General features: G+C 31.8%; 13 non-coding genes across 13 annotated transcripts; all 13 read right to left on the bottom strand.

Moving 5' to 3' along the window:
- Positions 1 to 661: 661 nt before the first annotated feature.
- Positions 662 to 733, bottom strand: TRNAW-CCA (transfer RNA tryptophan (anticodon CCA)). Its single transcript has one exon. It is a non-coding gene; the product is annotated as a tRNA-Trp (tRNA).
- Positions 734 to 1814: 1081 nt separating this feature from the next.
- On the bottom strand, positions 1815 to 1886 carry TRNAW-CCA (transfer RNA tryptophan (anticodon CCA)). Its single transcript has one exon. It is a non-coding gene; the product is annotated as a tRNA-Trp (tRNA).
- Positions 1887 to 3035: 1149 nt separating this feature from the next.
- Positions 3036 to 3107, bottom strand: TRNAW-CCA (transfer RNA tryptophan (anticodon CCA)). Its single transcript has one exon. It is a non-coding gene; the product is annotated as a tRNA-Trp (tRNA).
- Positions 3108 to 4257: 1150 nt separating this feature from the next.
- On the bottom strand, positions 4258 to 4329 carry TRNAW-CCA (transfer RNA tryptophan (anticodon CCA)). Its single transcript has one exon. It is a non-coding gene; the product is annotated as a tRNA-Trp (tRNA).
- A 1150-nt stretch (positions 4330 to 5479) lies between these two features.
- On the bottom strand, positions 5480 to 5551 carry TRNAW-CCA (transfer RNA tryptophan (anticodon CCA)). Its single transcript has one exon. It is a non-coding gene; the product is annotated as a tRNA-Trp (tRNA).
- A 1150-nt stretch (positions 5552 to 6701) lies between these two features.
- On the bottom strand, positions 6702 to 6773 carry TRNAW-CCA (transfer RNA tryptophan (anticodon CCA)). The gene has a single exon. It is a non-coding gene; the product is annotated as a tRNA-Trp (tRNA).
- Positions 6774 to 10367: 3594 nt separating this feature from the next.
- TRNAW-CCA (transfer RNA tryptophan (anticodon CCA)) lies at positions 10368 to 10439 on the bottom strand. The gene has a single exon. It is a non-coding gene; the product is annotated as a tRNA-Trp (tRNA).
- A 543-nt stretch (positions 10440 to 10982) lies between these two features.
- On the bottom strand, positions 10983 to 11054 carry TRNAW-CCA (transfer RNA tryptophan (anticodon CCA)). Its single transcript has one exon. It is a non-coding gene; the product is annotated as a tRNA-Trp (tRNA).
- Positions 11055 to 14648: 3594 nt separating this feature from the next.
- TRNAW-CCA (transfer RNA tryptophan (anticodon CCA)) lies at positions 14649 to 14720 on the bottom strand. The gene has a single exon. It is a non-coding gene; the product is annotated as a tRNA-Trp (tRNA).
- A 2372-nt stretch (positions 14721 to 17092) lies between these two features.
- On the bottom strand, positions 17093 to 17164 carry TRNAW-CCA (transfer RNA tryptophan (anticodon CCA)). Its single transcript has one exon. It is a non-coding gene; the product is annotated as a tRNA-Trp (tRNA).
- Positions 17165 to 20141: 2977 nt separating this feature from the next.
- On the bottom strand, positions 20142 to 20213 carry TRNAW-CCA (transfer RNA tryptophan (anticodon CCA)). The gene has a single exon. It is a non-coding gene; the product is annotated as a tRNA-Trp (tRNA).
- Positions 20214 to 21363: 1150 nt separating this feature from the next.
- TRNAW-CCA (transfer RNA tryptophan (anticodon CCA)) lies at positions 21364 to 21435 on the bottom strand. The gene has a single exon. It is a non-coding gene; the product is annotated as a tRNA-Trp (tRNA).
- A 1150-nt stretch (positions 21436 to 22585) lies between these two features.
- On the bottom strand, positions 22586 to 22657 carry TRNAW-CCA (transfer RNA tryptophan (anticodon CCA)). The gene has a single exon. It is a non-coding gene; the product is annotated as a tRNA-Trp (tRNA).
- Between the last annotated feature and the right edge of the window lie 1904 nt (positions 22658 to 24561).

The following is a 24561-nucleotide window of genomic DNA, read 5'->3' as shown; positions in this document are numbered from 1 at the left end:
TTTCTAGTATAGTATTTTTGGGCAGAATAGAGCATTTTATCTTCAAAATGATAACCGACCCTGACGTGATTTGAACACACAACCTTCTAATCTTGAGTCAGATGAGCTAACGTTGCCTCTTATTAAAACTGATTCAGTAGATTTTCTGGTGGTTTATATTACAAATGGTTCATCTGCTTATGCTAAACCTTGAATTAGGTAGTTGTCAAGCAAACAAGCTTACATCCTTGGTATCAAAACAAAAAGATATGTATTCTGGTTTTTCCTTCAGTGTAGAGTTTTTATGCCTCATAGTATACGTCATGTGAATGGAAAAAGTCATCTTTAAAATCAAATTGGTACTAAATGTATTTCTAAAAAAGACAAGTGACGGCAGTGATCCAAAATTGATCCAGAAAAGCTAATTGCTTTTAAATGTATTGTTACATTACAGACATTTAGAGTTGGCCTTCAAGTAACGTATTCTCTAAACTGGATATTTTTAGTATTATAATTATGAGAACTGATAAGAAGGTGAGATATTTAATGACTATGTGCTAGTGATATAGGTATCAGTTTGAGCTATAATCACATTATTGAAAGTAGATAGCAATCTTAGTATTTAGTTTCTTGTATAGTATTTTTTTGGCAGAAAAGAGCATTTTATCTTCAAAATGACAACTGACCCCGATGTGATTTGAACAAGCAACCTTCTGATCTGGAGTCAGACGCGCTACCGTTGCGCCACGAGGTCTCTTGTTAAATCCCATTCAGTAGATTTTTCTGGTGGTTTATATTACAAATAGATCATCTGCTTATACTAAACCTTGAATTAGGTAGTTGTCAAGCAAACAAACCTTCATCCTCGGTAACAAAACAAAAAGATATGTCTGGTGGTTTTTCCTTTAGTGTATAATTTTTATTCATCACAGTATAGGTCATTTGAATGGAAAAAGTCATCCAGAAAAGCTAATTGCTTTTAAATGTATTGTTACATTACAGACATTTAGAGTTGGCCTTCAAGTAACGTATTCTCTAAACTGGATATTTTTTGAATAATAATTATGAGAACTGATAAGAATGTGAGTTATTTAATGACTATGTGCTAGTGATATAGGTATCAGTTTGAGGTATAATCACATTATTATAAATAGATAACAATCTTGGTAATTAGTTTCTAGTATAGTATTTTTGGGCAGAATAGAGCATTTTATCTTCAAAATGATAACCGATCCTGACGTGATTTGAACACGCAACCTTCTAATATTGAGTCAGATGAGCTAACGTTGCCTCTTATTAAAACTGATTCAGTAGATTTTCTGGTGGTTTATATTACAAATAGTTCATCTGCTTATGCTAAACCTTGAATTAGGTAGTTGTCAAGCAAACAAGCTTACATCCTTGGTATCAAAACAAAAAGATATGTATTCTGGTTTTTCCTTCAGTGTAGAGTTTTTATGCCTCATAGTATACGTCATGTGAATGGAAAAAGTCATCTTTAAAATCAAATTGGTACTAAATGTATTTCTAAAAAAGACAAGAGACGGCAGTGATCCAAAATTGATCCAGAAAAGCTAATTGCTTTTAAATGTATTGTTACATTACAGACATTTAGAGTTGGCCTTCAAGTAAAGTTTAATCTAAACTGGATATTTTTAGTATTATAATTATGAGAACTGAAAAGAATGTGAGATATTTAATGACTATGTGCTAGTGATATAGGTATCAGTTTGAGCTATAATCACATTATTGAAAGTAGACAGCAATCTTAGTATTTAGTTTCTTGTATAGTATTTTTTTGGCAGAAAAGAGCATTTAATCTTCAAAATGACAACTGACCCCGACGTGATTTGAACAAGCAACCTTCTGATCTGGAGTCAGACGCGCTACCGTTGCGCCACGAGGTCTCTTGTTAAATCCAATTCAGTAGATTTTTCTGGTGGTTTATATTACAAATAGATCATCTGCTTATACTAAACCTTGAATTAGGTAGTTGTCAAGCAAACAAACCTACATCCTCGGTAACAAAACAAAAAGATATGTCTGGTGGTTTTTCCTTTAGTGTATAATTTTGATTTATCACAGTATAGGTCATTTGAATGGAAAAAGTCATCCATAAAATCAAATTGGTACTAAATGTATTGTTAAAATAGACAAGTGATGGTAGTGATCCAAAATTGATCCAGAAAAGATCATTGCTTTAAATGTATTGTTACATTACAGACATTTAGAGTTGGCCTTCAAGTAATGTATTCTCTAAACTGGATATTTTTTGTATAATAATTATGAGAACTGATAAGAATGTGAGTTATTTAATGACTATGTGCTAGTGATATAGGTATCAGTTTGAGGTATAATCACATTATTGAAAGTAGATAACAATCTTGGTAATTAGTTTCTAGTATAGTATTTTTGGGCAGAATAGAGCATTTTATCTTCAAAATGATAACCGACCCTGACGTGATTTGAACACGCAACCTTCTAATCTTGAGTCAGATGAGCTAACGCTGCCTCTTATTAAAACTGATTCAGTAGATTTTCTGGTGGTTTATATTACAAATGGTTCATCTGCTTATGCTAAACCTTGAATTAGGTAGTTGTCAAGCAAACAAGCTTACATCCTTGGTATCAAAACAAAAAGATATGTATTCTGGTTTTTCCTTCAGTGTAGAGTTTTTATGCCTCATAGTATACGTCATGTGAATGGAAAAAGTCATCTTTAAAATCAAATTGGTACTAAATGTATTTCTAAAAAAGACAAGTGACGGCAGTGATCCAAAATTGATCCAGAAAAGCTAATTGCTTTTAAATGTATTGTTACATTACAGACATTTAGAGTTGGCCTTCAAGTAACGTATTCTCTAAACTGGATATTTTTAGTATTATAATTATGAGAACTGATAAGAAGGTGAGATATTTAATGACTATGTGCTAGTGATATAGGTATCAGTTTGAGCTATAATCACATTATTGAAAGTAGATAGCAATCTTAGTATTTAGTTTCTTGTGTAGTATTTTTTTGGCAGAAAAGAGCATTTTATCTTCAAAATGACAACTGACCCCGATCTGATTTGAACAAGCAACCTTCTGATCTGGAGTCAGACGCGCTACCGTTGCGCCATGAGGTCTCTTGTTAAATTCCATTCAGTAGATTTTTCTGGTGGTTTATATTACAAATAGATCATCTGCTTATACTAAACCTTGAATTAGGTAGTTGTCAAGCAAAGAAACCTTCATCCTCGGTAACAAAACAAAAAGATATGTCTGGTGGTTTTTCCTTTAGTGTATAATTTTTATTCATCACAGTATAGGTCATTTGAATGGAAAAAGTCATCCATAAAATCAAATTGGTACTAAATGTATTGTTAAAATAGCCAAGTGATGGTAGTGATCCAAAATTGATTCAGAAAAGCTAATTGCTTTTAAATGTATTGTTACATTACAGACATTTAGAGTTGGCCTTCAAGTAACGTATTCTCTAAACTGGATATTTTTTGTATAATAATTATGAGAACTGATAAGAATGTGAGTTATTTAATGACTATGTGCTAGTGATATAGGTATCAATTTGAGGTATAATCACATTATTATAAGTAGATAACAATCTTGGTAATTAGTTTCTAGTATAGTATTTTTGGGCAGAATAGAGCATTTTATCTTCAAAATGATAACCGATCCTGACGTGATTTGAACACGCAACCTTCTAATATTGAGTCAGATGAGCTAACGTTGCCTCTTATTAAAACTGATTCAGTAGATTTTCTGGTGGTTTATATTACAAATAGTTCATCTGCTTATGCTAAACCTTGAATTAGGTAGTTGTCAAGCAAACAAGCTTACATCCTTGGTATCAAAACAAAAAGATATGTATTCTGGTTTTTCCTTCAGTGTAGAGTTTTTATGCCTCATAGTATACGTCATGTGAATGGAAAAAGTCATCTTTAAAATCAAATTGGTACTAAATGTATTTCGAAAAAAGACAAGAGATGGCAGTGATCCAAAATTGATCCAGGAAAGCTAATTGCTTTTAAATGTATTGTTACATTACAGACATTTAGAGTTGGCCTTCAAGTAAAGTTTAATCTAAACTGGATATTTTTAGTATTATAATTATGAGAACTGATAAGAAGGTGAGATATTTAATGACTATGTGCTAGTGATATAGGTATCAGTTTGAGCTATAATCACATTATTGAAAGTAGACAGCAATCTTAGTATTTAGTTTCTTGTATAGTATTTTTTTGGCAGAAAAGAGCATTTTATCTTCAAAATGACAACTGACCCCGACGTGATTTGAACAAGCAACCTTCTGATCTGGAGTCAGACGCGCTACCTTTGCGCCACGAGGTCTCTTGTTAAATCCGATTCAGTAGATTTTTCTGGTGGTTTATATTACAAATAGATCATCTGCTTAAACTAAACCTTGAATTAGGTAGTTGTCAAGCAAACAAACCTTCATCCTCAGTAACAAAACAAAAAGATATGTCTGGTGGTTTTTCCTTTAGTGTATAATTTTTATTCATCACAGTATAGGTCATTTGAATGGAAAAAGTCATCCATAAAATCAAATTGGTACTAAATGTATTGTTAAAATAGACAAGCGATGGTAGTGATCCAAAATTGATCCAGAAAAGCTAATTGCTTTTAAATGTATTGTTACATTACAGACATTTAGAGTTGGCCTTCAAGTAACGTATTCTCTAAACTGGATATTTTTTGTATAATAATTATGAGAACTGATAAGAATGTGAGTTATTTAATGACTATGTGCTAGTGATATAGGTATCAGTTTGAGGTATAATCACATTATTGAAAGTAGATAACAATCTTGGTAATTAGTTTCTAGTATAGTATTTTTGGGCAGAATAGAGCATTTTATCTTCAAAATGATAACCGACCCTGACGTGATTTGAACACGCAACCTTCTAATATTGAGTCAGATGAGCTAACGTTGCCTCTTATTAAAACTGATTCAGTAGATTTTCTGGTGGTTTATATTACAAATAGTTCATCTGCTTATGCTAAACCTTGAATTAGGTAGTTGTCAAGCAAACAAGCTTACATCCTTGGTATCAAAACAAAAAGATATGTATTCTGGTTTTTCCTTCAGTGTAGAGTTTTTATGCCTCATAGTATACGTCATGTGAATGGAAAAAGTCATCTTTAAAATCAAATTGGTACTAAATGTATTTCTAAAAAAGACAAGAGACGGCAGTGATCCAAAATTGATCCAGAAAAGCTAATTGCTTTTAAATGTATTGTTACATTACAGACATTTAGAGTTGGCCTTCAAGTAACGTATTCTCTAAACTGGATATTTTTAGTATTATAATTATGAGAACTGATAAGAAGGTGAGATATTTAATGACTATGTGCTAGTGATATAGGTATCAGTTTGAGCTATAATCACATTATTGAAAGTAGATAGCAATCTTAGTATTTAGTTTCTTGTATAGTATTTTTTTGGCAGAAAAGAGCATTTTATCTTCAAAATGACAACTGACCCCGATCTGATTTGAACAAGCAACCTTCTGATCTGGAGTCAGACGCGCTACCGTTGCGCCACGAGGTCTCTTGTTAAATTCCATTCAGTAGATTTTTCTGGTGGTTTATATTACAAATAGATCATCTGCTTATACTAAACCTTGAATTAGGTAGTTGTCAAGCAAACAAACCTTCATCCTCGGTAACAAAACAAAAAGATATGTCTGGTGGTTTTTCCTTTAGTGTATAATTTTTATTCATCACAGTATAGGTCATTTGAATGGAAAAAGTCATCCATAAAATCAAATTGGTACTAAATGTATTGTTAAAATAGCCAAGTGATGGTAGTGATCCAAAATTGATTCAGAAAAGCTAATTGCTTTTAAATGTATTGTTACATTACAGACATTTAGAGTTGGCCTTCAAGTAACATATTCTCTAAACTGGATATTTTTTGTATAATAATTATGAGAACTGATAAGAATGTGAGTTATTTAATGACTATGTGCTAGTGATATAGGTATCAATTTGAGGTATAATCACATTATTATAAGTAGATAACAATCTTGGTAATTAGTTTCTAGTATAGTATTTTTGGGCAGAATAGAGCATTTTATCTTCAAAATGATAACCGATCCTGACGTGATTTGAACACGCAACCTTCTAATATTGAGTCAGATGAGCTAACGTTGCCTCTTATTAAAACTGATTCAGTAGATTTTCTGGTGGTTTATATTACAAATAGTTCATCTGCTTATGCTAAACCTTGAATTAGGTAGTTGTCAAGCAAACAAGCTTACATCCTTGGTATCAAAACAAAAAGATATGTATTCTGGTTTTTCCTTCAGTGTAGAGTTTTTATGCCTCATAGTATACGTCATGTGAATGGAAAAAGTCATCTTTAAAATCAAATTGGTACTAAATGTATTTCGAAAAAAGACAAGAGATGGCAGTGATCCAAAATTGATCCAGGAAAGCTAATTGCTTTTAAATGTATTGTTACATTACAGACATTTAGAGTTGGCCTTCAAGTAAAGTTTAATCTAAACTGGATATTTTTAGTATTATAATTATGAGAACTGATAAGAAGGTGAGATATTTAATGACTATGTGCTAGTGATATAGGTATCAGTTTGAGCTATAATCACATTATTGAAAGTAGACAGCAATCTTAGTATTTAGTTTCTTGTATAGTATTTTTTTGGCAGAAAAGAGCATTTTATCTTCAAAATGACAACTGACCCCGACGTGATTTGAACAAGCAACCTTCTGATCTGGAGTCAGACGCGCTACCTTTGCGCCACGAGGTCTCTTGTTAAATCCGATTCAGTAGATTTTTCTGGTGGTTTATATTACAAATAGATCATCTGCTTAAACTAAACCTTGAATTAGGTAGTTGTCAAGCAAACAAACCTTCATCCTCAGTAACAAAACAAAAAGATATGTCTGGTGGTTTTTCCTTTAGTGTATAATTTTTATTCATCACAGTATAGGTCATTTGAATGGAAAAAGTCATCCATAAAATCAAATTGGTACTAAATGTATTGTTAAAATAGACAAGTGATGGTAGTGATCCAAAATTGATCCAGAAAAGCTAATTGCTTTTAAATGTATTGTTACATTACAGACATTTAGAGTTGGCCTTCAAGTAAAGTATTCTCTAAACTGGATATTTTTTGTATAATAATTATGAGAACTGATAAGAATGTGAGTTATTTAATGACTATGTGCTAGTGATATAGGTATCAGTTTGAGGTATAATCACATTATTGAAAGTAGATAACAATCTTGGTAATTAGTTTCTAGTATAGTATTTTTGGGCAGAATAGAGCATTTTATCTTCAAAATGATAACCGACCCTGACGTGATTTGAACACGCAACCTTCTAATATTGAGTCAGATGAGCTAACGTTGCCTCTTATTAAAACTGATTCAGTAGATTTTCTGGTGGTTTATATTACAAATAGTTCATCTGCTTATGCTAAACCTTGAATTAGGTAGTTGTCAAGCAAACAAGCTTACATCCTTGGTATCAAAACAAAAAGATATGTATTCTGGTTTTTCCTTCAGTGTAGAGTTTTTATGCCTCATAGTATACGTCATGTGAATGGAAAAAGTCATCTTTAAAATCAAATTGGTACTAAATGTATTTCTAAAAAAGACAAGAGACGGCAGTGATCCAAAATTGATCCAGAAAAGCTAATTGCTTTTAAATGTATTGTTACATTACAGACATTTAGAGTTGGCCTTCAAGTAAAGTTTAATCTAAACTGGATATTTTTAGTATTATAATTATGAGAACTGAAAAGAATGTGAGATATTTAATGACTATGTGCTAGTGATATAGGTATCAGTTTGAGCTATAATCACATTATTGAAAGTAGACAGCAATCTTAGTATTTAGTTTCTTGTATAGTATTTTTTTGGCAGAAAAGAGCATTTTATCTTCAAAATGACAACTGACCCCGACGTGATTTGAACAAGCAACCTTCTGATCTAGAGTCAGACGCGCTACCTTTGTGCCACGAGGTCTCTTGTTAAATCCGATTCAGTAGATTTTTCTGGTGGTTTATATTACAAATAGATCATCTGCTTATACTAAACCTTGAATTAGGTAGTTGTCAAGCAAACAAACCTTCATCCTCAGTAACAAAACAAAAAGATATGTTCGGTGGTTTTTCCTTTAGTGTATAATTTTTATTCATCACAGTATAGGTCATTTGAATGGAAAAAGTCATCCATAAAATCAAATTGGTACTAAATGTATTGTTAAAATAGACAAGTGATGGTAGTGATCCAAAATTGATCCAGAAAAGCTAATTGCTTTTAAATGTATTGTTACATTACAGACATTTAGAGTTGGCCTTCAAGTAACGTATTCTCTAAACTGGATATTTTTTGTATAATAATTATGAGAACTGATAAGAATGTGAGTTATTTAATGACTATGTGCTAGTGATATAGGTATCAGTTTGAGGTATAATCACATTATTGAAAGTAGATAACAATCTTGGTAATTAGTTTCTAGTATAGTATTTTTGGGCAGAATAGAGCATTTTATCTTCAAAATGATAACCGATCCTGACGTGATTTGAACACGCAACTTTCTAATATTGAGTCAGATGAGCTAACGTTGCCTCTTATTAAAACTGATTCAGTAGATTTTCTGGTGGTTTATATTACAAATAGTTCATCTGCTTTTGCTAAACCTTGAATTAGGTAGTTGTCAAGCAAACAAGCTTACATCCTTGGTATCAAAACAAAAAGATATGTATTCTGGTTTTTCCTTCAGTGTAGAGTTTTTATGCCTCATAGTATACGTCATGTGAATGGAAAAAGTCATCTTTAAAATCAAATTGGTACTAAATGTATTTCGAAAAAAGACAAGAGACGGCAGTGATCCAAAATTGATCCAGAAAAGCTAATTGCTTTTAAATGTATTGTTACATTACAGACATTTAGAGTTGGCCTTCAAGTAAAGTTTAATCTAAACTGGATATTTTTAGTATTATAATTATGAGAACTGATAAGAAGGTGAGATATTTAATGACTATGTGCTAGTGATATAGGTATCAGTTTGAGCTATAATCACATTATTGAAAGTAGACAGCATTCTTAGTATTTAGTTTCTTGTATAATATTTTTTTGGCAGAAAAGAGCATTTAATCTTCAAAATGACAACTGACCTTGACATGATTTGAACACGCAACCTTCTGTTCTGGAGTCAGACGCGCTACCGTTGCGCCACGAGGTCTCTTGTTAAATCTGATTCTGTAGATTTTTCTGGTGGTTTATATTACAAATAGATCATCTGCTTATACTAAACCTTGAATTAGGTAGTTGTCAAGCAAACAAACCTACATCCTCGGTAACAAAACAAAAAGATATGTCTGGTGGTTTTTCCTTTAGTGTATAATTTTTATTCATCACAGTATAGGTCATTTGAATGGAAAAAGTCATCCATAAAATCAAATTGGTACTAAATGTATTGTTAAAATAGACAAGTGATGGTAGTGCTCCAAAATTGATCCAGAAAAGCTAATTGCTTTTAAATGTATTGTTACATTACAGACATTTAGAGTTGGCCTTCAAGTAATGTATTCTCTAAACTGGATATTTTTTGTATAATAATTATGAGAACTGATAAGAATGTGAGTTATTTAATGACTATGTGCTAGTGATATAGGTATCAGTTTTAGGTATAATCACATTATTGAAAGTAGATAACAATCTTGGTAATTAGTTTCCAGTATAGTATTTTTGGGCAGAATAGAGCATTTTTTCTTCAAAATGATAACCGACCCTGACAAGATTTGAACACGCAACCTTCTAATCTTGAGTCAGATGAGCTAACATTGCCTCTTATTAAAACTGATTCAGTAGATGTTCTGGTGGTTTATATTACAAATAGTTCATCTGCTTATGCTAAACCTTGAATTAGGTAGTTGTCAAGCAAACAAACCTACATCCTTGGTAACAAAACAAAAAGATATGTATTCTGGTTTTTCCTTCAGTGTAGAGTTTTTATGCCTCATAGTATACGTCATGTGAATGGAAAAAGTCATCTTTAAAATCAAATTGGTACTAAATGTATTTCTAAAAAAGACAAGTGACGGCAGTGATCCAAAATTGATCCAGAAAAGCTAATTGCTTTTAAATGTATTGTTACATTACAGACATTTAGAGTTGGCCTTCAAGTAAAGTTTAATCTAAACTGGATATTTTTAGTATTATAATTATGAGAACTGATAAGAAGGTGAGATATTTAATGACTATGTGCTAGTGATATAGGTATCAGTTTGAGCTATAATCACATTATTGAAAGTAGACAGCAATCTTAGTATTTAGTTTCTTGTATAGTATTTTTTTGGCAGAAAAGAGCATTTAATCTTCAAAAAGACAACTGACCCCGACGTGATTTGAACACGCAACCTTCTGATCTGGAGTCAGACGCGCTACCGTTGCTCCACGAGGTCTCTCGTTAAATCTGATTCTGTAGATTTCTGGTGGTTTATATTACAAATGGTTCATCTGCTTATGCTAAACCTTGATTTAGGTAGTTGTCAAGCAAACAAGCTTACATCCTTGGTATCAAAACAAAAAGATATGTCTGGTGGTTTTTCCTTCAGTGTAGAGTTTTTATGCCTCATAGTATACGTCATGTGAATGGAAAAAGTCATCTTTAAAATCAAATTGGTACTAAATGTATTTCTAAAAAAGACAAGTGACGGCAGTGATCCAAAATTGATCCAGAAAAGCTAATTGCTTTTAAATGTATTGTTACATTACAGACATTTAGAGTTGGCCTTCAAGTAACGTATTCTCTAAACTGGATATTTTTAGTATTATAATTATGAGAACTGATAAGAAGGTGAGATATTTAATGACTATGTGCTAGTGATATAGGTATCAGTTTGAGCTATAATCACATTATTGAAAGTAGACAGCAATCTTAGTATTTAGTTTCTTGTATAGTATTTTTTTGGCAGAAAAGAGCATTTTATCTTCAAAATGACAACTGACCCCGATGTGATTTGAACAAGCAACCTTCTGATCTGGAGTCAGACGCGCTACCGTTGCGCCACGAGGTCTCTTGTTAAATCTGATTCAGTAGATTTTTCTGGTGGTTTATATTACACATAGATCATCTGCTTATACTAAACCTTGAATTAGGTAGTTGTCAAGCAAACAAACCTTCATCCTCGGTAACAAAACAAAAAGATATGTCTGGTGGTTTTTCCTTTAGTGTATAATTTTTATTCATCACAGTATAGGTCATTTGAATGGAAAAAGTCATCCATAAAATCAAATTGGTACTAAATGTATTGTTAAAATAGACAAGTGATGGTAGTGATCCAAAATTGATCCAGAAAAGCTAATTGCTTTTAAATGTATTGTTACATTACAGACATTTAGAGTTGGCCTTCAAGTAACGTATTCTCTAAACTGGATATTTTTTGAATAATAATTATGAGAACTGATAAGAATGTGAGTTATTTAATGACTATGTGCTAGTGATATAGGTATCAGTTTGAGGTATAATCACATTATTGAAAGTAGATAACAATCTTGGTAATTAGTTTCTAGTATAGTATTTTTGGGCAGAATAGAGCATTTTATCTTCAAAATGATAACCGATCCTGACGTGATTTGAACACTCAACCTTCTAATATTGAGTCAGATGAGCTAACGTTGCCTCTTATTAAAACTGATTCAGTAGATTTTCTGGTGGTTTATATTACAAATAGTTCATCTGCTTATGCTAAACCTTGAATTAGGTAGTTGTCAAGCAAACAAGCTTACATCCTTGGTATCAAAACAAAAAGATATGTATTCTGGTTTTTCCTTCAGTGTAGAGTTTTTATGCCTCATAGTATATGTCATGTGAATGGAAAAAGTCATCTTTAAAATCAAATTGGTACTAAATGTATTTCTAAAAAATACAAGAGACGGCAGTGATCCAAAATTGATCCAGAAAAGCTAATTGCTTTTAAATGTATTGTTACATTATAGACATTTAGAGTTGGCCTTCAAGTAAAGTTTAATCTAAACTGGATATTTTTAGTATTATAATTATGAGAACTGATAAGAAGGTGAGATATTTAATGACTATGTGCTAGTGATATAGGTATCAGTTTGAGCTATAATCACATTATTGAAAGTAGACAGCATTCTTAGTATTTAGTTTCTTGTATAGTATTTTTTTGGCAGAAAAGAGCATTTAATCTTCAAAAAGACAACTGACCTTGACATGATTTGAACACGCAACCTTCTGATCGGGAGTCAGACGCGCTACTGTTGCGCCACGAGGTCTCTCGTTAAATCTGATTCTGTAGATTTTTCTGGTGGTTTATATTACAAATAGATCATCTGCTTATACTAAACCTTGAATTAGGTAGTTGTCAAGCAAACAAACCTACATCCTCGGTATCAAAACAAAAAGATATGTCTGGTGGTTTTTCCTTTAGTGTTTAATTTTTATTCATCACAGTATAGGTCATTTGAATGGAAAAAGTCATCCATAAAATCAAATTGGTACTAAATGTATTGTTAAAATAGACAAGTGATGGTAGTGATCCAAAATTGATCCAGAAAAGCTAATTGCTTTTAAATGTATTGTTACATTACAGACATTTAGAGTTGGCCTTCAAGTAACGTATTCTCTAAACTGGATATTTTTTGAATAATAATTATGAGAACTGATAAGAATGTGAGTTATTTAATGACTATGTGCTAGTGATATAGGTATCAGTTTGAGGTATAATCACATTATTGAAAGTAGATAACAATCTTGGTAATTAGTTTCTAGTATAGTATTTTTGGGCAGAATAGAGCATTTTATCTTCAAAATGATAACCGATCCTGACGTGATTTGAACACTCAACCTTCTAATATTGAGTCAGATGAGCTAACGTTGCCTCTTATTAAAACTGATTCAGTAGATTTTCTGGTGGTTTATATTACAAATAGTTCATCTGCTTATGCTAAACCTTGAATTAGGTAGTTGTCAAGCAAACAAGCTTACATCCTTGGTATCAAAACAAAAAGATATGTATTCTGGTTTTTCCTTCAGTGTAGAGTTTTTATGCCTCATAGTATACGTCATGTGAATGGAAAAAGTCATCTTTAAAATCAAATTGGTACTAAATGTATTTCTAAAAAATACAAGAGACGGCAGTGATCCAAAATTGATCCAGAAAAGCTAATTGCTTTTAAATGTATTGTTACATTATAGACATTTAGAGTTGGCCTTCAAGTAAAGTTTAATCTAAACTGGATATTTTTAGTATTATAATTATGAGAACTGATAAGAAGGTGAGATATTTAATGACTATGTGCTAGTGATATAGGTATCAGTTTGAGCTATAATCACATTATTGAAAGTAGACAGCATTCTTAGTATTTAGTTTCTTGTATAGTATTTTTTTGGCAGAAAAGAGCATTTAATCTTCAAAATGGCAACTGACCTTGACATGATTTGAACACGCAACCTTCTGTTCTGGAGTCAGACGCGCTAACGTTGCGCCACGAGGTCTCTTGTTAAATCTGATTCTGTAGATTTTTCTGGTGGTTTATATTACAAATAGATCATCTGCTTATACTAAACCTTGAATTAGGTAGTTGTCAAGCAAACAAACCTACATCCTCGGTAACAAAACAAAAAGATATGTCTGGTGGTTTTTCCTTTAGTGTATAATTTTTATTCATCACAGTATAGGTCATTTGAATGGAAAAAGTCATCCATAAAATCAAATTGGTACTAAATGTATTGTTAAAATAGACAAGTGATGGTAGTGCTCCAAAATTGATCCAGAAAAGCTAATTGCTTTTAAATGTATTGTTACATTACAGACATTTAGAGTTGGCCTTCAAGTAACGTATTCTCTAAACTGGATATTTTTTGTATAATAATTATGAGAACTGATAAGAATGTGAGTTATTTAATGACTATGTGCTAGTGATATAGGTATCAGTTTGAGGTATAATCACATTATTGAAAGTAGATAACAATCTTGGTAATTAGTTTCCAGTATAGTATTTTTGGGCAGAATAGAGCATTTTTTCTTCAAAATGATAACCGACCCTGACAAGATTTGAACACTCAACCTTCTAATCTTGAGTCAGATGAGCTAATGTTGCCTCTTATTAAAACTGATTCAGTAGATTTTCTGGTGGTTTATATTACAAATAGTTCATCTGCTTATGCTAAACCTTGAATTAGGTAGTTGTCAAGCAAACAAACCTACATCCTTGGTAACAAAACAAAAAGATATGTATTCTGGTTTTTCCTTCAGTGTAGAGTTTTTATGCCTCATAGTATACGTCATGTGAATGGAAAAAGTCATCTTTAAAATCAAATTGGTACTAAATGTATTTCTAAAAAAGACAAGAGACGGCAGTGATCCAAAATTGATCCAGAAAAGCTAATTGCTTTTAAATGTATTGTTACATTACAGACATTTAGAGCTGGCCTTCAAGTAAAGTTTAATCTAAACTGGATATTTTTAGTATTATAATTATGAGAACTGATAAGAAGGTGAGATATTTAATGACTATGTGCTAGTGATATAGGTATCAGTTTGAGCTATAATCACATTATTGAAAGTAGACAGCAATCTTAGTATTTAGTTTCTTGTATAGTATTTTTTGGGCAGAAAAGAGCATTTAATCTTCAAAAAGACAACTGACCCCGACGTGATTTGAACATGCAACCTTCTGATCTGGAGTCAGACGCGCTACCGTTGCGCCACGAGGTCTCTCGTTAAATCTGATTCTGTAGATTTTTCTGGTGGTTTATATTACAAATAGATCATCTGCTTATACTAAACCTTGAATTAGGTAGTTGTCAAGCAAACAAACCTACATCCTCGGTATCAAAACAAAAAGATATGTCTGGTGGTTTTTCCTTTAGTGTATAATTTTTATTCATCACAGTATAGGTCATTTGAATGGAAAAAGTCATCCATAAAATCAAATTGGTACTAAATGCATTGTTAAAATAGACAAGTGATGGTAGTGATCCAAAATTGATCCAGAAAAGCTAATTGCTTTTAAATGTATTGTTACATTACAGACATTTAGAGTTGGCCTTCAAGTAACGTATTCTCTAAACTGGATATTTTTTGTATAATAATTATGAGAACTGATAAGAATGTGAGTTATTTAATGACTATGTGCTAGTGATATAGGTATCAGTTTGAGGTATAATCACATTATTGAAAGTAGATAACAATCTTGGTAATTAGTTTCTAGTATAGTATTTTTGGGCAGAATAGAGCATTTTATCTTCAAAATGATAACCGACCCTGACGTGATTTGAACACACAACCTTCTAATCTTGAGTCAGATGAGCTAACGTTGCCTCTTATTAAAACTGATTCAGTAGATTTTCTGGTGGTTTATATTACAAATAGTTCATCTGCTTATGCTAAACCTTGAATTAGGTAGTTGTCAAGCAAACAAGCTTACATCCTTGGTATCAAAACACAAAGATATGTATTCTGGTTTTTCCTTCAGTGTAGAGTTTTTATGCCTCATAGTATACGTCATGTGAATGGAAAAAGTCATCTTTAAAATCAAATTGGTACTAAATGTATTTCTAAAAAAGACAAGAGACGGCAGTGATCCAAAATTGATCCAGAAAAGCGAATTGCTTTTAAATGTATTGTTACATTACAGACATTTAGAGTTGGCCTTCAAGTAAAGTTTAATCAAAACTGGATATTTTTAGTATTATAATTATGAGAACTGATAAGAAGGTGAGATATTTAATGACTATGTGCTAGTGATATAGGTATCAGTTTGAGCTATAATCACATTATTGAAAGTAGACAACAATCTTAGTATTTAGTTTCTTGTATAGTATTTTTTTGGCAGAAAAGAGCATTTTATCTTCAAAATGACAACTGACCCCGATGTGATTAGAACACGCAACTTTCTGATCTGGAGTCAGACGCGCTACCGTTGCGCCACGAGGTCTCTTGTTAAATCCTATTCAGTAGATTTTTCTGGTGGTTTATATTACAAATAGATCATCTGCTTATACTAAACCTTGAATTAGGTGGTTGTCAAGCAAACAAACCTACATCCTCGGTAACAAAACAAAAAGATATGTCTGGTGGTTTTTCCTTTAGTGTATAATTTTTATTCATCACAGTATAGGTCATTTGAATGGAAAAAGTCATCCATAAAATCAAATTGGTACTAAATGTATTGTTAAAATAGACAAGTAATGGTAGTGATCCAAAATTGATCCAGAAAAGCTAATTGCTTTTAAATGTATTGTTACATTACAGACATTTAGAGTTGGCCTTCAAGTAACGTATTCTCTAAACTGGATATTTTTTGTATAATAATTATGAGAACTGATAAGAATGTGAGTTATTTAATGACTATGTGCTAGTGATATAGGTATCAGTTTGAGGTATAATCACATTATTGAAAGTAGATAACAATCTTGGTAATTAGTTTCTAGTTTAGTATTTTTGGGCAGAATAGAGCATTTTATCTTCAAAATGATAACCGACCCTGACGTGATTTGAACACGCAACCTTCTAATCTTGAGTCAGATGAGCTAACGTTGCCTCTTATTAAAACTGATTCAGTAGATTTTCTGGTGGTTTATATTACAAATAGTTCATCTGCTTATGCTAAACCTTGAATTAGGTAGTTGTCAAGCAAACAAGCCTACATCCTTGGTAACAAAACAAAAAGATATGTATTCTGGTTTTTCCTTCAGTGTAGAGTTTTTATGCCTCATAGTATACGTCATGTGAATGGAAAAAGTCATCTTTAAAATCAAATTGGTACTAAATGTATTTCTAAAAAAGACAAGTGACGGCAGTGATCCAAAATTGATCCAGAAAAGCTAATTTCTTTTAAATGTATTGTTACATTACATACATTTAGAGTTGGCCTTCAAGTAAAGTTTAATCTAAACTGGATATTTTTACTATTATAATTATGAGAACTGATAAGAAGGTGAGATATTTAATGACTATGTGCTAGTGATATAGGTATCAGTTTGAGCTATAATCACATTATTGAAAGTAGACAGCAATCTTAGTATTTAGTTTCTTGTATAGTATTTTTTTGGCAGAAAAGAGCATTTAATCTTCAAAAAGACAACTGACCCCGACGTGATTTGAACACGCAACCTTCTGATCTGGAGTCAGACGCTCTACCGTTGCGCCACGAGGTCTCTCGTTAAATCTGATTCTGTAGATTTTTCTGTTGGTTTATATTACAAATAGATCATCTGCTTATACTAAACCTTGAATTAGGTAGTTGTCAAGCAAACAAACCTACATCCTCGGTATCAAAACAAAAAGATATGTCTGGTGGTTTTTCCTTTAGTGTATAATTTTTATTCATCACAGTATAGGTCATTTGAATGGAAAAAGTCATCCATAAAATCAAATTGGTACTAAATGCATTGTTAAAATAGACAAGTGATGGTAGTGATCCAAAATTGATCCAGAAAAGCTAATTGCTTTTAAATGTATTGTTACATTACAGACATTTAGAGTTGGCCTTCAAGTAACGTATTCTCTAAACTGGATATTTTTTGAATAATAATTATGAGAACTGATAAGAATGTGACTTATTTATTGACTATGTGCTAGTGATATAGGTATCAGTTTGAGGTATAATCACATTATTGAAAGAAGATAACAATCTTGGTAATTAGTTTCCAGTATAGTATTTTTGGGCAGAATAGAGCATTTTTTCTTCAAAATGGTAACCGACCCTGACGAGATTTGAACACGCAACCTTCTAATCTTGAGTCAGATGAGCTAACGTTGCCTCTTATTAAAACTGATTCAGTAGATTTTCTGGTGGTTTATATTACAAATAGTTCATCTGCTTATGCTAAACCTTGAATTAGGTAGTTGTCAAGCAAACAAACCTACATCCTTGGTAACAAAACAAAAAGATATGTATTCTGGTTTTTCCTTCAGTGTAGAGTTTTTATGCCTCATAGTATACGTCATGTGAATGGAAAAAGTCATCTTTAAAATCAAATTGGTACTAAATGTATTTCTAAAAAAGACAAGTGACGGCAGTGATCCAAAATTGATCCAGAAAAGCTAATTGCTTTTAAATGTATTGTTACATTACAGACATTTAGAGTTGGCCTTCAAGTAAAGTTTAATCTAAACTGGATATTTTTAGTATTATAATTATGAGAACTGATAAGAAGGTGAGATATTTAATGACTATGTGCTAGTGATATAGGTATCAGTTTGAGCTATAATCACATTATTGAAAGTAGACAACAATCTTAGTATTTAGTTTCTTGTATAGTATTTTTGGGCAGAATAGAGCATTTTATCTTCAAAATGATAACCGACCCTGACGTGATTTGAACACGCAACCTTCTAATATTGAGTCAGATGAGCTAACGTTGCCTCTTATTAAAACTGATTCAGTAGATTTTCTGGTGGTTTATATTACAAATAGTTCATCTGCTTATGCTAAACCTTGAATTAGGTAGTTGTCAAGCAAACAAGCTTACATCCTTGGTATCAAAACAAAAAGATATGTATTCTGGTTTTTCCTTCAGTGTAGAGTTTTTATGCCTCATAGTATACGTCATGTGAATGGAAAAAGTCATCTTTAAAATCAAATTGGTACTAAATGTATTTCTAAAAAAGACAAGAGACGGCAGTGATCCAAAATTGATCCAGAAAAGCGAATTGCTTTTAAATGTATTGTTACATTACAGACATTTAGAGTTGGCCTTCAAGTAAAGTTTAATCAAAACTGGATATTTTTAGTATTATAATTATGAGAACTGATAAGAAGGTGAGATATTTAATGACTATGTGCTAGTGATTTAGGTATCAGTTTGAGCTATAATCACATTATTGAAAGTAGACAACAATCTTAGTATTTAGTTTCTTGTATAGTATTTTTTTGGCAGAAAAGAGCATTTTATCTTCAAAATGACAACTGACCCCGATGTGATTAGAACACGCAACTTTCTGATCTGGAGTCAGACGCGCTACCGTTGCGCCACGAGGTCTCTTGTTAAATCCTATTCAGTAGATTTTTCTGGTGGTTTATATTACAAATAGATCATCTGCTTATACTAAACCTTGAATTAGGTAGTTGTCAAGCAAACAAACCTACATCCTCGGTAACAAAACAAAAAGATATGTCTGGTGGTTTTTCCTTTAGTGTATAATTTTTATTCATCACAGTATAGGTCATTTGAATGGAAAAAGTCATCCATAAAATCAAATTGGTACTAAATGTATTGTTAAAATAGACAAGTAATGGTAGTGATCCAAAATTGATCCAGAAAAGCTAATTGCTTTTAAATGTATTGTTACATTACAGACATTTAGAGTTGGCCTTCAAGTAACGTATTCTCTAAACTGGATATTTTTTGTATAATAATTATGAGAACTGATAAGAATGTGAGTTATTTAATGACTATGTGCTAGTGATATAGGTATCAGTTTGAGGTATAATCACATTATTGAAAGTAGATAACAATCTTGGTAATTAGTTTCTAGTTTAGTATTTTTGGGCAGAATAGAGCATTTTATCTTCAAAATGATAACCGACCCTGACGTGATTTGAACACGCAACCTTCTAATCTTGAGTCAGATGAGCTAACGTTGCCTCTTATTAAAACTGATTCAGTAGATTTTCTGGTGGTTTATATTACAAATAGTTCATCTGCTTATGCTAAACCTTGAATTAGGTAGTTGTCAAGCAAACAAGCCTACATCCTTGGTAACAAAACAAAAAGATATGTATTCTGGTTTTTCCTTCAGTGTAGAGTTTTTATGCCTCATAGTATACGTCATGTGAATGGAAAAAGTCATCTTTAAAATCAAATTGGTACTAAATGTATTTCTAAAAAAGACAAGTGACGGCAGTGATCCAAAATTGATCCAGAAAAGCTAATTTCTTTTAAATGTATTGTTACATTACATACATTTAGAGTTGGCCTTCAAGTAAAGTTTAATCTAAACTGGATATTTTTACTATTATAATTATGAGAACTGATAAGAAGGTGAGATATTTAATGACTATGTGCTAGTGATATAGGTATCAGTTTGAGCTATAATCACATTATTGAAAGTAGACAGCAATCTTAGTATTTAGTTTCTTGTATAGTATTTTTTTGGCAGAAAAGAGCATTTAATCTTCAAAAAGACAACTGACCCCGACGTGATTTGAACACGCAACCTTCTGATCTGGAGTCAGACGCTCTACCGTTGCGCCACGAGGTCTCTCGTTAAATCTGATTCTGTAGATTTTTCTGGTGGTTTATATTACAAATAGATCATCTGCTTATACTAAACCTTGAATTAGGTAGTTGTCAAGCAAACAAACCTACATCCTCGGTATCAAAACAAAAAGATATGTCTGGTGGTTTTTCCTTTAGTGTATAATTTTTATTCATCACAGTATAGGTCATTTGAATGGAAAAAGTCATCCATAAAATCAAATTGGTACTAAATGCATTGTTAAAATAGACAAGTGATGGTAGTGATCCAAAATTGATCCAGAAAAGCTAATTGCTTTTAAATGTATTGTTACATTACAGACATTTAGAGTTGGCCTTCAAGTAACGTATTCTCTAAACTGGATATTTTTTGTATAATAATTATGAGAACTGATAAGAATGTGAGTTATTTAATGACTATGTGCTAGTGATATAGGTATCAGTTTGAGCTATAATCACATTATTGAAAGTAGATAACAATCTTGGTAATTAGTTTCTAGTATAGTATTTTTGGGCAGAATAGAGCATTTTATCTTCAAAATGATAACCGACCCTGACGTGATTTGAACACACAAACTTCTAATCTTGAGTCAGATGAGCTAACGTTGCCTCTTATTAAAACTGATTCAGTAGATTTTCTGGTGGTTTATATTACAAATAGTTCATCTGCTTATGCTAAACCTTGAATTAGGTAGTTGTCAAGCAAACAAGCCTACATCCTTGGTAACAAAACAAAAAGATATGTATTCTGGTTTTTCCTTCAGTGTAGAGTTTTTATGCCTCATAGTATACGTCATGTGAATGGAAAAAGTCATATTTAAAATCAAATTGGTACTAAATGTATTTCTAAAAAAGACAAGTGACGGCAGTGATCCAAAATTGATCCAGAAAAGCTCATTGCTTTTAAATGTATTGTTACATTACAGACATTTAGAGTTGGCCTTCAAGTAAAGTTTAATCTAAACTGGATATTTTTAGTATTATAATTATGAGAACTGATAAGAAGGTGAGATATTTAATGACTATGTGCTAGTGATATAGGTATCAGTTTGAGCTATAATCACATTATTGAAAGTAGACAGCAATCTTAGTATTTAGTTTCTTGTATAGTATTTTTTTGGCAGAAAAGAGCATTTAATCTTCAAAAAGACAACTGACCCCAACGTGATTTGAACACGCAACCTTCTGATCTGGAGTCAGACGCGCTACCGTTGCGCCACGAGGTCTCTCGTTAAATCTGATTCTGTAGATTTTTCTGGTGGTTTATATTACAAATAGATCATCTGCTTATACTAAACCTTGAATTAGGTAGTTGTCAAGCAAACAAACCTACATCCTCGGTATCAAAACAAAAAGATATGTCTGGTGGTTTTTCCTTTAGTGTATAATTTTTATTCATCACAGTATAGGTCATTTGAATGGAAAAAGTCATCCATGAAATCAAATTGGTACTAAATGCATTGTTAAAATAGACAAGTGATGGTAGTGATCCAAAATTGATCCAGAAAAGCTAATTGCTTTTAAATGTATTGTTACATTACAGACATTTAGAGTTGGCCTTCAAGTAACGTATTCTCTAAACTGGATATTTTTTGAATAATAATTATGAGAACTGATAAGAATGTGAGTTATTTAATGACTATGTGCTAGTGATATAGGTATCAGTTTGAGGTATAATCACATTATTGAAAGTAGATAACAATCTTGGTAATTAGTTTCTAGTATAGTATTTTTGGGCAGAATAGAGCATTTTATCTTCAAAATGATAACCGACCCTGACATGATTTGAACACACAACCTTCTAATCTTGAGTCAGATGAGCTAACGTTGCCTCTTATTAAAACTGATTCAGTAGATTTTCTGGTGGTTTATATTACAAATAGTTCATCTGCTTATGCTAAACCTTGAATTAGGTAGTTGTCAAGCAAACAAGCCTACATCCTTGGTAACAAAACAAAAAGATATGTATTCTGGTTTTTCCTTCAGTGTAGAGTTTTTATGCCTCATAGTATACGTCATGTGAATGTAAAAAGTCATCTTTAAAATCAAATTGGTACTAAATGTATTTCTAAAAAATACAAGTGACGGCAGTGATCCAAAATTGATCCAGAAAAGCTAATTGCTTTTAAATGTATTGTTACATTACAGACATTTAGAGTTGGCCTTCAAGTAAAGTTTAATCTAAACTGGATATTTTTAGTATTATAATTATGAGAACTGATAAGAAGGTGAGATATTTAATGACTATGTGCTAGTGATATAGGTATCAGTTTGAGCTATAATCACATTATTGAAAGTAGACAACAATCTTAGTATTTAGTTTCTTGTATAGTATTTTTTTGGCAGAAAAGAGCATTTAATCTTCAAAATGACAACTGACCCCGACGTGATTTGAACACGCAACCTTCTGATCTGGAGTCAGACCCGCTACCGTTGCGCCACGAGGTCTCTTGTTAAATCTGATTCTGTAGATTTTTCTGGTGGTTTATATTACAAATAGATCATCTGCTTATACTAAACCTTGAATTAGGTAGTTGTCAAGCAAACAAACCTACATCCTCGGTAACAAAACAAAAAGATATGTCTGGTGGTTTTTCCTTTAGTGTATAATTTTTATTCATCACAGTATAGGTCATTTGAATGGAAAAAGTCATCCATAAAATCAAATTGGTACTAAATGTATTGTTAAAATAGACAAGTGATGGTAGTGATCCAAAATTGATCCAGAAAAGCTAATTGCTTTTAAATGTATTGTTACATTACAGACATTTAGAGTTGGCCTTCAAGTAACGTATTCTCTAAACTGGATATTTTTTGTATAATAATTATGAGAACTGATAAGAATGTGAGTTATTTAATGACTATGTGCTAGTGATATAGGTATCAGTTTGAGGTATAATCACATTATTGAAAGTAGATAACAATCTTGGTAATTAGTTTCTAGTATAGTATTTTTGGGCAGAATAGAGCATTTTATCTTCAAAATGATAACCGACCCTGACGTGATTTGAACACACAACCTTCTAATCTTGAGTCAGATGAGCTAACGTTGCCTCTTATTAAAACTGATATAGTAGATTTTCTGGTGGTTTATATTACAAATAGTTCATCTGCTTATGCTAAACCTTGAATTAGGTAGTTGTCAAGCAAACAAGCCTACATCCTTGGTAACAAAACACAAAGATATGTATTCTGGTTTTTCCTTCAGTGTAGAGTTTTTATGCCTCATAGTATACGTCATGTGAATGTAAAAAGTCATCTTTAAAATCAAATTGGTACTAAATGTATTTCTAAAAAATACAAGTGACGGCAGTGATCCAAAATTGATCCAGAAAAGCTAATTGCTTTTAAAGGTATTGTTACATTACAGACATTTAGAGTTGGCCTTCAAGTAAAGTTTAATCTAAACTGGATATTTTTAGTATTATAATTATGAGAACTGATAAGAAGGTGAGATATTTAATGACTATGTGCTAGTGATATAGGTATCAGTTTGAGCTATAATCACATTATTTAAAGTAGACAACAATCTTAGTATTTAGTTTCTTGTATAGTATTTTTTTGGCAGAAAAGAGCACTTTATCTTCAAAATGACAACTGACCCCGACGTGATTAGAACATTCAACCTTCTGATCTGGAAACAGACGCGCTACCGTTGCGCCACGAGGTCTTTTGTTAAATCCGGTTCAGTAGATTTTTCTGGTGGTTTATATTACAAATAGATCATCTGCTTATACTAAACCTTGAATTAGGTAGTTGTCAAGCAAACAAACCTTCATCCTCAGTAACAAAACAAAAAGATATGTCTGGTGGTTTTTCCTTTAGTGTATAATTTTTATTCATCACAGTATAGGTCATTTGAATGGAAAAAGTCATCCATAAAATCAAATTGGTACTAAATGCATTGTTAAATTAGACAAGTGATGGTAGTGATCCAAAATTGATCCAGAAAAGCTAATTGCTTTTAAATGTATTGTTACATTACAGACATTTAGAGTTGGCCTTCAAGTAACGTATTCTCTAAACTGGATATTTTTTGAATAATAATTATGAGAACTGATAAGAATGTGACTTATTTAATGACTATGTGCTAGTGATATAGGTATCAGTTTGAGGTATAATCACATTATTGAAAGTAGATAACAATCTTGGTAATTAGTTTCCAGTATAGTATTTTTGGGCAGAATAGAGCATTTTTTCTTCAAAATGATAACCGACCCTGACGAGATTTGAACACGCAACCTTCTAATCTTGAGTCAGATGAGCTAACGTTGCCTCTTATTAAAACTGATTCAGTAGATTTTCTGGTGGTTTATATTACAAATAGTTCATCTGCTTATGCTAAACCTTGA

This window comes from Taudactylus pleione, unplaced genomic scaffold (genome assembly GCF_031769625.1).
Source record: "Taudactylus pleione unplaced genomic scaffold, aTauple2 ptg000393l, whole genome shotgun sequence".
Classification (NCBI taxonomy): domain Eukaryota; kingdom Metazoa; phylum Chordata; class Amphibia; order Anura; family Myobatrachidae; genus Taudactylus; species Taudactylus pleione.
Note: the sequence above shows the minus strand (reverse complement) of the source record. Positions and strands in the feature narration are given on the sequence as shown.